Raw genomic sequence first — 17,484 nt, 5'->3', positions numbered from 1 at the left:
AAGCAACATGTGTGGCTTTCTAGCCTTTTTCATTATGCGCATCTGATTTGTACATACAAGTAGAATTCAAACTCGTCGACAATCTTTATGATGCCAATTCTATTACAGCGGTCTAAAGAACAGATGAACGATAGTGCATCTCACGGCAGACCACCCCACGGACAGACCTTCAGACTGCTGATTCAATTCATCATCAGGAGATCCAAAAGAATTCTACACAATGTCTCCACTGTACTTGGTGATTCTGGAGAAACAGAATAAATCAAATAAAGAATGAAGGGAATGTGCTTCACACAGAGCATGCTTCTTCTCAATCTTCAGCAAGAGCATCTGTACTTCTCTAACGGCAAACAGTCATCAGCAGGTTCTGAACAAGCTTCCTACAATGAGAACAAGATGGTTTTATAATATGTGAAACTGCGTTCAGAAGTATTTATGTTCAAGGAGAACAAGATGGTTTTATATGTAATATCTACCTCACTAGGTCATTTCATGGATAACCATCATCACACAATCACCAAAACTCCTGATTTGAGACTAAAGAATTTTATATGTAAAACTGATTCCTAAGCTGAATACTAATTGGGTGCTAGTTCCCTTAAAAATCGAACGCTGGCCAAGAAAAGTCATGAGAAGAAACAGAACACAATCTAATCAAGATTTTATTGTGATTTCATCATAAAAACATGATAAGTTGACCAAATGAGTATACACTGGACATATCACAATACCTTTTAGTCTTAGTATTCCAACGTTTTAAATAACTAGCAATATTTGCAACATAGACTTGACACATAATTTTTCTTTGACACCAGTATCTCCATGATAGTTAAATGCCAAGAAATATTGCTCCATAGATATTTGTATAGGACAATTGTCTACAAACTTACCAAGTCTAGCGGTTGATTGACACTCAACAGAGATGGAGCCTGCTAAAGTGAGTCCACATTGAACTCTCTGTCTTCCAAATGATTCAGAAATTGTGTCAGCATCCATTGAAATAGCTGAAGACAATCTGCACACCACCATATCCATAGTAAGTGTACATGAGCTATTAACACAAAAAAAACCCTGAAAGCTGTTGTACGGCACTAATCACCTCGTCAAGACAATGCTATTCTTTTGGTTCAAATGGAGATCGCTGCCTTGGAGGGAAAATGACATCATGAGAGAATTCATCAAGCATCTGCTGCATTATTAAAGAAGACCGAGCACAAGCAGATGCAGACAAAAATAACTCGAACCTGCCAAAGTTACAGATGAAAAATCCATTACATCTGACAATTTTCCCAAAAGACCACTATTATAGAAGCCACGGACTTGCAATTGCTGAGAATGAGATTGCAATTGCAATTACATAAGAAAAGAAATTCATCTTCATCAAGGCAGGTGAACAATAAAAAAGACAAAGCAGAAGTTCAGAAGTTGATTCTTATGAGGACTAGAAGAAAAAGAAGCAAGAGGATCTCAAGTCTTGGAGAAGCAGTTCTTTTGAGCTTAGGTTCAGACCCAAAATCCTTGAGCTGAAGTGCAATGTGGTTAAGGAAAGTGCTTCTATTTCCAAAAATTGCGAGATTGGAAACCCCATAAATGAATGCTGTGTAATTTCAAATGAATATTGTGAATCTCATTTCGTTTTTTATCCAGGTTCATGGCAACCAAAAAACTGGATCGTCATTTCACAGGAACGGGCAAGTATAACCAACCCAGCCCTTGAAAATATTCATTCAGAAAAGCTTAAAAATTGAAAAATAAAAAAATCCCAAAAATATTTCTGATTTCAAAGAAGTTTTTCTTACTCATTTTCTTATAAATAATGCTTCCTTTTACTCAAAAATCCTAAAAACTAAAAAATCAGAAAACTCCAAAAACATGAAAAAATAAAAAATTTCTGAATATTTTGAAAACCCCCAAAAAATAAAAAAAAATTAAATTTTTTTAAATTTTCAAAAAAAAAAAATAAAATAAATTTCTTAAAAATTCAAAAACAATTGAAAAATCTGAAAATCATGAAGAACACAGTGTACTAGAAAAACCTTCCCCAACCAAGAAATCGCAAAAAAGTCACAAAGGGTCTTAGACAACCAGCAACCCGAAAAAGAAGAAGACATCACTAAATTACCTGAGTTTAAGAGAATATTTAAAAATATTTTTAAAGCTCAAGCTCATAAATATTTCAAAAAGCTGATAAATATTTTAAAAGTTCATAAATACTTTCAAAAGCTCGTAAATGTTTTAAAAACTTCTAATTTATTCGAAAAGCCAGTAAAAACTCGTAATTGATACTTTTTGCATTTTTCATCTATATATTCGTAAATATATAAATATATGTTATATGAAAATAACCATATATATATATTATATAATTATAAAAAATAACTATTTTAGGACTCTACATCAGGGTAAGAAAGGTGAAGAGAGAGAGAGAGGGAACTGAGCTAATGAGAGAGGGGGAGGTACGCAGGTGGCGGAGGAGGTGACCCCCTCCCCTGCGCCGCCCCGTTAAAGAGGGAGGCACCGGGGGAGGTGACCCCCGTGTTCCTTGAAGAGGAGGGCGGGGGGAGGGAATGACTACAAGCCACAGACGGCTACCCACTTCCAGCCCACTATGCCAGGTGGCACGGTGGCCATGCCCACCTCCAGCCCACCGTGCTGGCAGCATGATGGAGGCAACTGGCTTGCTAGGGCTGTTGAAAAAAAGCTGGCTTTCCCATAAGTGTGAATCAATGGAGGCAATACAACGATGATAGTGGAATAAAGGTAAACCAAAAACAGAAACAAAAGAAGCATACAAAGATTTACGTGGTTCTCTCTCAAACTGAGGTACGTCCACGGTGACTAATAGGTCAGCACCTTCCAGTATTATCAAACAGGGCTTACAAAATGGCCAAAGAACATAATCCCTTACAAACGCACGGAGGTGTAACGAAATGAACAAAGAAGATATACCACACTGAAGAACAAAGAACAAATGCTCTGAAGAACTAGCCTCACGAAGCTGTCCTAAAAGAAGTGTAGCAACACTTCTCGCTTTTGTTCTCTTCACACCTTTTTTGGTGCTCTAAAAGTGTATCTCACACTCTTTCTTGCTTTTTCCAGCTCTAACTTTCTCTCTCTCATCCATCCCTTAAATAGAGGACGAGACCCACATTTAATAAGGAAGACTAAACGTCTTGCACAACTTACAATGTGCCTGAATCACCTTATCATAAATCGCTATTCAGCGAATACTACAAATCGCTATCCAACGAGTACTGAAATAAATCGCTATGCAGCTTAAAGCACTAACCACAAATCACCATCGATAAATCATTGATCATCAAAACTCTGAACAACTGAATCATCATTCAGCTGTGAGGACTTCTATAAATCGCTATCCAGCGAATACTCCAAATCGCCCTCGAGAAGATCAATCATCGTGCATGGGAATTCTACCGCGATAATGAATATGCATCGAATTACTGATGATGCCATAAATGATCAGTTATCAGACGATCTATTTCCAAGATAGATGGGTCTCATAAGGAGGGAAACCCAATAATTCTCCCCCTTCCTGACTTATGTGGAGGCTTCAACCATCCCTGCTAGAGACCGACACTTCTCAAGCTTGTCCTTGGGCAATGCCTTAGTCAGCATATCTGATATATTATTATCAGTGTGAACTTTCTTAAGTTGCAGCAATTTGTCATTCAAGATATCTCGAATCCAGTGGTATCGAACATCAATATGTTTTGATCTTAAATAAAATGAGGAATTCTTACTCAAGTGAATTGCACTCTAGCTATCATAGTGAAGAACATACCTTTCTTGTTTCTAGCCCAACTCTTGAAAGAATTTCTTTAACCACAATAATTCCTTACTTACTTCTGTAATGACGATGACCTCAGCTTTTATGGTGAAGAGAGCTACACATTTCTGGAATTTCGACTGCCATGCAACCGCTCCCCCTGCAAAAGTAATCAAATACCCAGAAGTAGATTTTCTACTATCGATATCACCAGCCATATCAGAATCTGTGAACCCATCGAGAATAGGTTCACCATTTCCAAAACCCAGACTCATCTTTGAAGTCCCTTGAAGATACCTTAGAATCCATGTCACTGTTGTCCACTGTTCTTTTCCTAGATTTGACAGAAATCGACTAACAACTCCAACAACATGAGCTATGTCTAGTCGAGTACAGACCATAGCATACATCAAAGAACCTACTGCTGAAGCATAGAGAATTTTCTGCATCTCGATTTCTTCTTCATCATTTGCAGGACATTGACTTGAGCTAAGTTTGAAATGTCCTGCAAGAGGACAATTAACAGGCTTTGCTTTATCCATATTGAACCTCTCAAGAACCTTTTTGATATAATTCTCTTGAGATAACTAGATCAGCCCATGTGATCTATCACTAATGATTCTCATCCCAAGAATATGCTTTACTGGACCTAAATCCTTCATGGCAAAGGTCTCATTCAACTCCAACTTTAGCTTGCTTATCCTGCTGATGTCTTGGTCCACAATCAGCATATCATCCACATAAAGCAAGAGAATGATAAAGTTACCATATGAAAATTTCTTCACAAACACACAATGGTCTGTGAAGGTTCTTGAATATCCATACTCAGTCATAAAAGAATCAAACTTCTTATATCACTGCCTTGGTGCTTGCTTCAATCCATACAAACTCTTTTTCAACTTGCAAACAAGGTGTTTTTTGCCTTGTCAATGAAGCCTTCAGGTTGCTCCATATAAACTTCTTTTTCTAAGTCACCATGCAGAAATACAGTCTTTACATCAAGCTGCTCAACTTCTAAGTTCATGTTTGTTGCTATACTGAGCACAGTTCGGATGGATGTGATCATCACAAAATTTTTCCGCTCTTGGGTTTTTTCCTCTCTTCCTTCTCTTTTCCTTTCTAACCTCTAATTCCTCCTTTTTGAAGGGAGAAAAATAAAAGACAGAAAAAAAGAGAGAAGAGAAAAGAAAAGAAAGAAGAGAGAGAGGAAATCTTCTGCGAAGGTCTCACTTGACCTTGATTTTTGAAGAGATTTAAAAGATTACTCGCCTTCCTTTTGAAATATTTGTGAGAAAATTTGGGAGACGGGGCTCGCTCGTTGGTACGAAGCTCGATCATTCCTGGCGCCTTTACCAGGGATAATCGAACCAAGGATCGAATTTATGCCTTTTACTTTGCTTTGATATTGTCTAAGAAATTATTCTAAGTCTAGAAAATGCACAAAGAATCATGCTTGTGTAAATGCAAAGATGTATGCTCTTTTTGAGAAAATCATTTAGAAATTTCCAAGTATTTTTAAAACTATGAAGAATATAATGAAGAAATGGTTTTGTGAAAGTTGAAGATGGACCGGGAGAAGTTAGATTTTCTAACTTAAGAATAAATCTTGAGTTTTGAAATAATCCAAGATTGAGATGGACCTAAATTTTGAAGAAGGGATTTTAGGAAATAAGAATTGGAAGTTGAATATGGACTTCAAAATGGATCTAGAACTGAGAGTCAAGATGGAATTCTGAAGATAGGGTGAAGCTCTAGATTTAAAATTTGAAATAAAAAAGAAAGATGGAAGAAATCTAGATGGGATTTGGAATTTAGGATTTGTGTATGAAATCTGGAATCCTAAACGGATTTGGATCCGAAGTCTGGAATCCAAAAATGGAGTTGAATCTGAGATCTGAAATCCTAGATGGTAATTGACTCCGGAGTTTGGGATCCAAAAATGAAGTTGAAATTCTGGGATCTTAAATGGATTTGGACCTGAAGTCTGAGATCCAATATGGAGTTGGATCCGAAATCTGGAATCCTAAATGGATTTGAATCCGAAGTCTGGAATCCAGTATGGAATTAGAAGATGGATCTGGTTTTTAGAAATCCAGATTAGATTTGAAGATGGACCTGGATTTTGGGAATCCAGATGAGATTCGAAGATGGGTCTGGGCTTTGGAAATATAGATGTGATTTGGATTTTGAGAACCTAGATAGAACTTGAAATTGAACTTGCAAAATTTGGGAAGAAAGATAGAGATTGAAACTTTGATTTTGAATTTTGAAATCAGGAGATGAATCTGGAATATAGAAATGAATTTGAGTTTTCAAAGTCAAATGGGACTTCGAAATTGAATCTTTGAATATAAAATGAATCTGAATTTTCAAAGTCAAATTGGACTTTGAAATTGAAGTTTTGAGTAAGATAGAATTTGAGCATAGAAAGAAGATTTTGAATGTACAAATGAGAATTAAAGATTGATTTGAGAGGTGAAGGAGATATTTTGAAGAATATATCTCAAAAATCACTTGGATTTTAAAAGAATTTTGAAAATATAATGCAATTATATCCTAAATGATGAAATGGATGAAAGAATTTGAATTTTAGTTTTTAAAATTCATATCTCATTCTTTAAATGAATTTAAATAAGATTAAAGATATAATACATCCCTGACTATGGTCATTAAATGTATTATATAATAATCTATATTTAAATTTACATGAAGAATAAAACATATTTTGGTGCCTTTATAGAGTTTTAAAATGAAATTAACTCTCAATATATCCTGACTATGGCCATTGATATATATCTTGAGTTAATTTTAATTTAAACTCTAATAAAGAAAAAAAATTCTTGAAAATATGATGATTTTTGAAGGGGATCCAGTGTTATTCCATTAAAGATGAAAATCCTAAGTTTTGTTCACACCTTGACTATGGCCATTGATGTAAATCGTCAACTTAGGATTTAATCACTTTTATTAGAATGGTGCATGTGCCATTCATGTTCCCATTCGTGAATTTTTGAAAAAAAGAAGGGAAAATGACATGAAACAAGCAATTTTGAAGGATATACGTGCTCATACATTCTAATCTAATACTAAATTTTTTTTATTAGTATCTAACTATTACAGATTTTGAAGGGAATTGAAATTACAAATTCCAAAAACTAAGAAGAAGAAGAACATTTCTATTCCTGTAAAATTCAAATTAACACAAGATATATATATATATATATATATATATATATATATATATAGAAAGCAATTCACCTATATCACATTAGACCTAAGATGCAAATAATGAAAATATTCAATCATATATTTTATACTAATGAAAATGCAATGTATACTGGAATCATATGTTGAGTAAGTATTAGAATATACATATAACATCCTAAATGTAATGTAATAATGAACCTAAAGTAGGCTTGTTTGAAAGGTATGAATAATATCCTAAGTTAGTTAGAATATACATATGCCCTCTAAATGGAAGTATAAAAATGATGTGTCTGAGCTAATGGAGGAATTCATACCTAGTGAATGATGGAGTATGCATAGATGTACAGTGTAGGTGAAGGTGTGGCATAGGGGTTATATATGCAGAATATGGGGAAATGCACAGTAGAAATGCAGTGGGTTGGAACAATGTGGCTGTGGCAATGTTATAGCATGATACACAATGACTGGAAGAATTTGCAGGAAAATATACATATATAGGATGGATGTGGCAAGGTATATTGAAGTTATATACAAATGGATATATATATATGGATTTTGCAGAAGAAAAAAATCAAAGGAAATGGGTATACCGCTTGCAGTGGGATATACTCAAAGTGCTATGATGTTGTTACATAGTACAATGAATACACACCAAAAACAATGAAGATCTGCTGAAAACATTACCATGAAAGTAGTGGTGACACAATGGAGGTGAGGAAATAGATAAATGGTGACTGGTGGCAAGTGGTGAGCAGCAAGTGCATTAATTTTTAGGTGAATATGGCTGTTATGAGAGTGTAATGCTGGGGATGTGGATGCCTACTGATGGCTAATTGTATATAGGAGTGTAAGGGTACAGATGGTAGGTGCATGTTACAGCTGAGAAAATGTAAAGATTGGTAGTGAAGATGTAGGAAATGGTGGGGGTGCTGTGTACATGCTACAGTGGTTAGCGCCTCTGCTAATGCCCCTTAGGAAATTGCAGCAGTGCCTAAGCACTGCTGCATGCTTGCAGAAAGTTACGGTAGATGTTGTGCAAGTGGAAATTGCAGTAGCAAAGGTGTATGGTGGTAGATAGTGACTGAATAGGTGCACAAGTGCAGTGAGATAGTGTATATATTACTCCAATGTGTTGTATAGGTACCGATATACAAATATTGATATATATGCACAGCATGTTAGAAATACATACACAACATAGAGTCTGATGATCAATCACCAATAGTAGACCTTAGTGCTAGATGGATACTAAAGTAAATAACAATAGCTAACAATAAGCCTAAGTACTAAATAAATGTATTCTAATGTTGATGCTAATCATGCTAAGAATGCTACAGTAAATGAAAGCGACAACAAATGAACTTGAATGCTAATAAGTGCAAATTCTAATATTATATATGAGTGCTACTGCTAAAGGTAGAAACGTTATGCACAACAAGTGTTTAAGCTAAAGGCTAATGCTACAGCAAATGCAAAATGTACTAATGATACTAAGTATGTTACAGTAAATAAAAAAAGTAACAGTAAATGGAATCAAGTGCAGACAGATAAAACTCCTACTGATGTTAATATTCTGTGCAAATGATAGATTTGTGCAATATGACAGACGAACGTGATCTGATATATATATACATTATGGGAATGTACAGGAGATATGGGTGGTTTGAGCTAAAATCACAAGGCATGTTCTTATTGATAACCACAGGTAAAACCTTAAAAAAAGTGTACTGCGTGTATTGCTAAGGGATCATAGGTGATTAAGTGGGTGATGGAAGTGTGGGGAAGAGAACAAGATGGATGTACATGAGATGACAACAAGTGTGAGGGTATAAGTATAAAGCAAAGGGGAGGTGAGCGTCAGATCATACCTTGCTGCTGGCTTTGAAAGCATAGATGACTTACTGAAGCCACTAGTGATTATAGGAGCATAGTAATGAACTGCTGAAACTATAAGGGATCCCCTGTGGATCTCAATGATAAGGCATTTGCATTCTTATATGGATATCTCCAACCCCTGATGCACCGGTCACCTTAAAAGGGTCAAATCTGAGTTGAAAAGCTGATTCCTCAGCTCTCCTTCATAACATTTTATAAATGTGACCTTCATTGCACGAGTGTTTTCATCAAATGTTTTCATACTTAATAACTTACTACTAATTGCACTCCCCCAAATTTGAGAGGCAGGTTAATTTGAGTGGAGACAAGGCATATATGCAAACATTGTGGTCATACGCCCAAGCTATGCTAAATGATGTGAGGCAGGGTGCAATAACTATCATATCAGTGCAACAAGATGCTACAAATATCATGTGGAGAATGTTGATGACATGCTAGGATGCACAGACATCATGTATAAACTAATAACACAGGTTCACTGTGCATCATGTTATTTCTTTTGATGTAATGAATCACAAATATACACAATGAAACCCATACAATGCATGCACAGGTAATCTGCATTACCAAAAGCGACAATCCTATCATAATAACATCAAAATAATGTTCAGAGCTCTAGTTTTTGCGGCGCAAGAGAAAACATACCATCCCAGCCAAAAAGAAAAGGAAAAAAAATATTCACGTCTACATGTAACATCCATAATCATCAGGACCTTACTTTCAATACTTACCAAATTAAAGTAGCTATACAAATGTAATGGTATGCAAAATCAAGTACTCACACAGCAAGGTAGTCACGATTATGCAAAATCGAGTACTCCAAGGATGCCAATGAAACAGATGATATATGAGCACCACTACACCTATCACAACCTTGACCCACCCCTCTGATAAGGTATCGCCAAACTGTTTGGCACAAGCAGTCTTATCCCTACCAACAACAGCAACCTTGATCCCTAGGTTCAAAATCTTGTTCTTTACTGAAGCCATCATAGTTCCCCACAAGCAATCCCAACGAAACCTTAGGTAGACGACCACTTTGGATGGATAGATTCCATGGGTGAAGGTGGAGGAATGCACAAGTGAAACAAAAAGATACTGAGTGTATTTCACACAACAATACGAATATCATATAGCAGAAAATGGAAGAATCACAGACCATGTGATGAATGAAAAAAAAAATGTTGACTCACAATAAACAATACAATGACATACAGGATAAAGACTGGTGAAATTAGATTTAAACAGAAAGCTTAACAGAAATAATGCTAGAATCATAAAAGGAAAAGGAAAAAAAAAAGCTGATAATGGAACAGGGTAGATTAATCCTGCGGACAATATCGTAAGGCAGATGCAATGATGCAAATGGAATGGAAACTATATATAGATGAAATGTTGAGAATAAAATGGGCATAACAGTTAAAATATATAGATATCAACACATAACTAATCTAACGATATGATTAAAGAAGCAAATGAGAAGATTGATACTGAATTAAAACAATGAATGGAGATGACTATAATGATGCTAAAGAATAACCCTACTGATGATATATGAAAAACGCGGCAAACATAGATCCTGGAACCTCAGTAGGATAGATGAGGGTTTTGATAAATCAAGCTTTTGGTAAATTATCTCTAGTAACAAGGACATAGTAACGAATAAAAAAGAATGCTGAAGGTTAAATAAACTGAAGAAAACCAAATTTTGTAGCAAAAGGAAAAAAAAAGGTGTTGGAACTGATGGGTTCTATCGATGTCGCATAGGGTGGGTCGATCCTGCTACAAGCAGGTCGATCCCACCATTATGCCTTGTAAAAAAAAATGAAAAAAATGACAAAGAGAAAAACAAAAATCCAAAGAAAACAAGGTGATATTGTGAAAGGAAAAGGAGATTTCTGAAGGAATCAGAGAGAGAAGAGTTACTTACCTATAACTTTTGGGGATTGATCGACTCTCTTCAGTCGGTTGGGGAAAGAACAAAAAAAAAACGTGAAGGAGAGGAAGAACGTGGTGGGGTGAGAGCGGATGATTTTGAGGTCTTCCTGTGTGCACTTTTTAAAGAGGAAAAAGGGAAGGTTCGGGAAGAAGGGTGGTTGGAGATGAGCGGAGGAGGAAGAGGGTGTGCGATGGAGGATCGAGAGGGATGAAGGAGCTTTCGAGAGAGAGAATACGAGAGAAAGAGGGATAGAGAGAGCCACTCTTTTTAGGGTTTTTCTCTTTTATTTAAAATAACTCCTTCAATTTTAAAATTTTCCAAGACGAGGCTCTTTTATCGGATTTTTTTCAAAAAGGTATATTTTATCAAAAGGGTGATTTTTCAAAAGGTGGTTTTTAAGAGCATTATTTTTTTTTGTATTTTCTTTTTGATTTTCTTCTTATTATTTGTTCTTTTCTTGAAATCTTCTACATTTTTTTGTATTTTTGAGAATAAAACTCTAGAACTAGGGAAAATGAGAGATTAAACTATTTTTGGAATTTTTTGAGAACTATTTACAAAAGAGGGGCTTTCTGAGAATTTTAACGTTGCTCCTTGAAAAAGCCTTCAGAAAATGGGTTAGGAATAAAAAATGAGTTTGGACTCCAGCAAATCTGAGAAATGAATGGAATTTTTGATTAAAAATTGACCCGTTTATTCAGAGAATGTGAGTAAGGGGCAAAGAAGGATTTTTTGGGTTTTTTGGAAAATTTGGGGTGTTCACAATGGAGGACATCTTCACAACTGGTGAGAAGATCTTATCAAAGTCAACTCCTTTTTTCTGATCAAAACCTTTCACGATAAGTCGTGCCTTGAATCTAGGTTGTGAGACGTTTCCATCAGTCTTTTGCCTGAAGACTCACTTGTTCTTCAACACCTTCTTTCATTTAGGTGGCTTTACCAGATCAAAGGTGTGATTCTCATGCAATAAATTCATTTCTTCTTTCATTGCCTTAAACCACTTAGATTTGTTTTCATTCTCCAAAACTTCTTGAAAAGTTTCTGGTTCACCTTGATCTGTAATCAACACATACTCATTTGATGAGTATTTCTTGGATAGTTGTTTCTCTCTAGTAGACTTCCTTATCGGAGTCTGAGGAAGTGACTCTTGGGGTGTTGGCTCTCCCTCAATTTTTGTCTCAGTACTTCCTTCCTCTGCATCATTAGTGCATCAAGGAGATCTAAATCAACAAAATCTCTTGTACTGGACTTTGATGGCTCAAACTTACCAATGTCTTCAATGGTTTGACCTTCCAAGATGACAATATCTCGACTTCTAACCACCTTCTTATCAACAAGGTCATATAGTCTGTAACCAAATTCTTCATGGCCATAGCCAAGAAACATGCACTGCTTGGCCTTTGGATCAAACTTGGACCTCTCTTCCTTTGGAATATGAATAAATGCTCTGCAGTCGAACACTCTTAAGTGACCATAGGAAGCTTCTTTCCCTGTCCAAACTTTCTCTGGAACATTTCCATTCAGTGGAAAAGAAGGAGACAAGTTGATAAGATCAACTATTGTCCTCATTGCCTCACCCCAAAAGGCTCTTGGCAACTTAGAGTGTGATAATAAACATCTGACTCTCTCAAGAATGGTGTGATTCATTCTCTTAGCAATCCCATTGTGTTGATGTGTCATCCTTACGATCCTTTCATGCTTGATGCCATGATTGATGCAATACTGATCAAATAGCTCAATGCATTCGCCACCATTATCAGAATGAAGACATTTCAACTGTCTACCAGTTTCTCTTTCAGCCATAGCTTGAAAATACTTGAATACATCTAGAACTTGGTCTTTAGTTCTCAGTGTATAAGCCCATACTTTCTTAGAGTGATCATCTATGAAAGTCACAAAATACAACGCACCACCAAGTGTCTTGACCTTCAAAAGTTCACACACATCAGAATGTACAAGATCTAGAACATGAGATTTTTTAGATGCAATGCTTTTATGGAAAGAGACCATATTCTGTTTACCATGAAAGCAATGAACACATGATTCCAAGGATGTACCTTCAGCCTCTATTAGGAGATCTTTCTTGACCAAGACTTGCAACCCTTTCTTGCTTATATGCCCGAGCCTTTTATGCTATAATTCTGTAGATGAGCCAGTCTCCACAACATTCACAATACTCTTCAGATCTTCACTTGCAAAGTGTAAAGAGAACATGTCTTTGTTCCTCTAGCTACCACCAATGAGCCTTTGGTTAGCTTGCACCTTCCGTCATTGAAGGTGTTGTTGTAGCCTTCATCATCCAACTTTTCAATAGAAATCAGATTTAGTCGGATGTCTGGTACATGCCTAACATCTTCGAGCAACAATTTACAGCCAACGTTTGTTTTCAATCAAATGTCGCCTATGCCAACAATCTTTGACACATCTTCATTTCTCATTCGGACATTCCCAAAATCACCTTGTGAATAAGAAGTGAAGAAATCAGCCTGCGAGGTAACATGAAATGAAGCTCCAGAATCAATTACCCAATCAGTCTCTTGACCGATCAAATTGGTGCTTGTACCATCACAGATAACTATGAGCTCTTCATCTGTGACTGCTGTTTTGACACTTTGCTTTTCTTCTGAGCTTTTTTCTTTGTTCTGCTCTTTGAACTTGAGCTTCTTGCACTCTCCCTTCATGTGCCATTTCTTCTGGCAATAATAACACTCGACGTCTTTCTTTGAACTCAAGTGTGAGTGACCTTTAGATTTGTCACGAAAGTGCAGAGTCTTGCTCTTACTCCTTCTTCTCCCCTGCTTTTCAACCACAAGTGCCTCGGAGAGGGAAGGACCTGATGATTTTCTCCTAGTTTCTTAATTCAGCAGACTGCTGGTAACTTGGCTTATCATTACCGTTCCATCAGGTGCGGAGTTACTAACTATAACCACCAAGGTTTTTCAACTCTCAGGAAGAGAACTAAGGAGCAACAAGGCTTGCAACTCATCATTAAAAGCGATTTTCATTATGGCCAAATGATTCATAATGCTTTTGATCTCATTTAGATGCTCTGCAATAGAGCTGCCTCTTTATATTTGAGGTTCACAAGCTTTCAAAATAGAAAAGCCTTATTCACTGCCATCTTTCTATCATAAAGGCTTTCTAGTTTGGTACAAATACCATGCGCCAAAGTTTCTGTAGATACATGATGAAAGACACTATCATCAATCCATTTCAGAATGAAACCGACAACTTTCCTATCTAGCTTTCTTCATTCGTCATCTTTTATCTCTTCTGGTTTGCCGCTATTGGTTGAACTTTTTGAAGTGGTATTTTTAAAACATTATTTTCAATAAAAGATTTAGAAAATTGTCAACCAAATATTTCAAAACCGACTTTCCACCAATATGGCAAGTATGGGTCGAATCCTTAGGGAACAGGAAAATATCCAAATTAAATCTAACAATTTTAATTTATTAATATCATAAATGTTTACAACTAAGTTAAACACTACAACTATAACTAAGTTACAAACTACAAATAAAAAATTAACTCCTAAGCAGATTGCTACAATCTTCTCCAGATCGTCAGGGACATTTTTGTCTTTTCACCAAGTATAACTTTCTCATGCTCGACGTGATTAACCTCAAACCTGTAGGAGACTTATCAACCTAAAACAATAGAGAATAAAAGTCAGTAACAAATCTGAAAATTAATTCTACATTACACTTAAAACTGATTCTAAAATTAATTACTAAATCTAAAAATACAATTAAAATAAAAATAAATGAAATGATAAATGCTAATTAAGCTAACTAATTTATATTCAATCTAACTAAGTTAATTATTATACTTACACTAACTACTATGCAATAAAATACGAAAAATCACAAAAACCTCACTAAGTAATGAAAAGTTTGTTTTGCCCTCAATGAAATGCATGAATCACATTCTGATAGGTTTTTGAAAATAGAAAGTTTGAAAGCACAAACGGAGTCCAAATAAGATGATTTTTGTTTTTTTGGATTCCTGACATGTGAAGAAATCTGGCAGATTTTACGGATCTCAAAAATTCATCCGAAAGATCCGGATATAAGCATTTCAAAATCAGTAAAAATTTGAAAATAAGCCTGTCCTGAAATTAGATTTTTTCGAACCGGTTTTTGAAAAAATTGTTTTAAAATCAAACCAAATCAACTTAGAATGAGTTGATTTTTGGTTTACTGTCACGCAACACCCCAATAAGGAGAACAAAAGTGGGTTTTTGAAAAAACTTTGAGAAAAAACACATAGAATAACCACTGTCACAGGTTGCAATTTCTGATTTTTACATTCAGGAAAAATCATTCAATGCATATGCTGTTGATATTAGGTATAGGCAAATTGAGTAATCAGACCAACTTTCTGCTAAAGACAGTAACTAGATTGTATTCAAATGAAGGAATCAAACCTAACAATAAAACCTACGTACTTGAAGAAGTTAATGACAAACTACATCTAAACAAAGCTAAAATGCACACGATTAGTTAAACTAACCTAAGCTATAACACAAATGTAAATTAGAATACATGAATGTAATTGACATAAGGTATTTAATTAAAACCAACTTCTAACTGACTGGAATTTAAAAATAAAAATTGCACTTAAATTACTTTAACTTAACCTAGATAATTAATTTTAACTAACTATGATGACATTGCTTAACTAATTCACAAGGGGACGTCTATGCCTAACACTAACCTAATCAAGGGAAGGGTTATTGAATGCAGATGGAGGGCTGAGATGGAGACAAGTGGGACCCAGGGATACTTGCCTTTAGCAAAGACCTTCCTTGTAAAGCCAAAACGTCAGCCCAAGTGGGCCCACATGTTTTGCATTGCAAAGACTTAACTTTCTTTCTTAAAACAAAGCCACTCAACAATTAAGTAGGTGATTCAAAATTGAATTACTTTCCTTAATTGAATAGGCATCTAATCAATCTGAATTGGCATCCTCAAAGAGGACCCAATACTTTATAATTTAGAATTCCACGAACTTTGAAAACTCCTTACACTACCAAAATCACCACTTGCTATGCATTTACAATCATACCCCCTCATTCCAATTTTGCAAATCCTAATTTAGACTCATTAACTTACTTAACTATATACTCCTTTAGTTAATATTTAAATTACATGCAAGGATAACATTTGGAATGCATGGATGGTTTGGAACTGAAAAAAAAGAAATGTGTGTATTCTTACCTAAAGAAAATCCTAAAACTAAATTGGCTAGCTAATGACCACAACTTACCAAATTCTTCATTCAATGAATCTGAACCAAAAGTTACTAACTTACCTAAGACTAACTTAATTCAGGATCCATGCTGCAACTATGGCTGCCTTTCTTCTATAGAGAAAATGACAGTCACCACGATGACAAAGAACCGATGCTTATCTCAACACATAATGACGATTTTTTTTCTTTTTCAAGATTAAACCAGTGTCTAACTACAATGCAAAAGGACAGCTAAATCTTAACTACACTAACCATTAACTAAATCAACATTAGGTTGACTGAAACCATGTTTCTTTTTTTTTTTCATTGTGATGAGAAAATGAAATCTGTAATTTTAAGACATTGAAATATCAAAATCGGCTAGACATAATCTAGCCGGTTTTGTCTATTTCAATGGAGATCACACCATATTAGAAAATCGCGTTTTAAGCCAACCTCAAATGGAATTTAAAACTCATAAAACAGGTTTTTTCATTACTAAACTACCGAAAAATCAGAACATGCAAATAAATAAGGCACGGTTCAATTTTACAAGGTTTGCTTTGATCTACACTAAAAGAAGGGGGTGAGAAGGAGAACACACCTCAGAGGGGCGTCCGACGAGTAAAGGGGAAGGAAGAGCGGTTTAAGCCAAGGAACGTCGCTGCCAAACTCGTTGTTGCTGCGCTTCACATCAACGTGGCTGTGTATTGCTGCAAGGATACACCCAACGAATGGTGTCGAGCGGTGGAAGTGAAAGGGCTGTGCCCAATGGAGAAGAGGGCCGAAAGGAGAAGAAGCCGGCCTTTCCTAGTGGTGTAGATGACACACCAGCTGGGAAGGACACCTACATTGGTCTGCAACCCTGCAATAATACAACAAATCACACGTTAATTAATTCATACTACGGTGGGGAAGAAAATGACGGAGGAAGAAAATTGTGAAGGAAAAGAAATAATAGAGGAAGAAGCATCAATGGAGGTGAAATGGAGAGGAAGGCATGGAGGAGGAAGAGGAGCTATGGCTGGCATACATCCCAAGGCAAAAATGTCCTAGGGTTTTTAGAAAATCATATTTAAACCTAGTCTAAAGTTTTTATAAATTCAAAAAGAGGTTTAAAATGAAATTAAATGCTAGGCGCCTCTTTTGAAGGGGGTTTTCTGAAAAAGTTTTATAAATTAGATTTGGATCAAGAATGAGTTGGATTGTGATGTTCATGAACTGATCCAAGATTCAAAATGGTTGTTTTGGTTGGATCTTGACCGATTTGCCTCAAAGTCCGAACCCGTGCACTAAAAATGCAATAACATTCTCGATTTAACTCTGATTCGAGCGAAATTCAAATCATAGCTCTTACATCTTTAAATACATCAATACATGGGTTCTAAACCTTAAAAATACATAAAAATGCATGAATATT

The 17,484-nt window shown here is 35.7% G+C and overlaps 1 long non-coding RNA gene across 2 annotated transcripts; it reads right to left on the bottom strand.

Moving 5' to 3' along the window:
• Positions 1-17: 17 nt before the first annotated feature.
• LOC149830292 (uncharacterized) lies at positions 18-10,971 on the bottom strand. Of its 2 annotated transcripts, none has more exons than XR_016433846.1 (4): positions 10,821-10,971; positions 1,100-9,927; positions 891-1,015; positions 18-380 (listed from the first exon to the last, which is right to left on the bottom strand). It is a non-coding gene; the product is annotated as an uncharacterized LOC149830292 (long non-coding RNA). The 2 variants fall into 2 exon arrangements; XR_016433847.1 differs by having other exon boundaries at positions 1,100-1,244; positions 8,863-10,930.
• Between the last annotated feature and the right edge of the window lie 6,513 nt (positions 10,972-17,484).

Source organism: Nuphar pumila, chromosome 8, assembly GCF_984573655.1.
Source record: "Nuphar pumila chromosome 8, dmNupPumi1.hap1.1, whole genome shotgun sequence".
Taxonomy (NCBI): Eukaryota; Viridiplantae; Streptophyta; class Magnoliopsida; order Nymphaeales; family Nymphaeaceae; genus Nuphar; species Nuphar pumila.
Note: the sequence above shows the minus strand (reverse complement) of the source record. Positions and strands in the feature narration are given on the sequence as shown.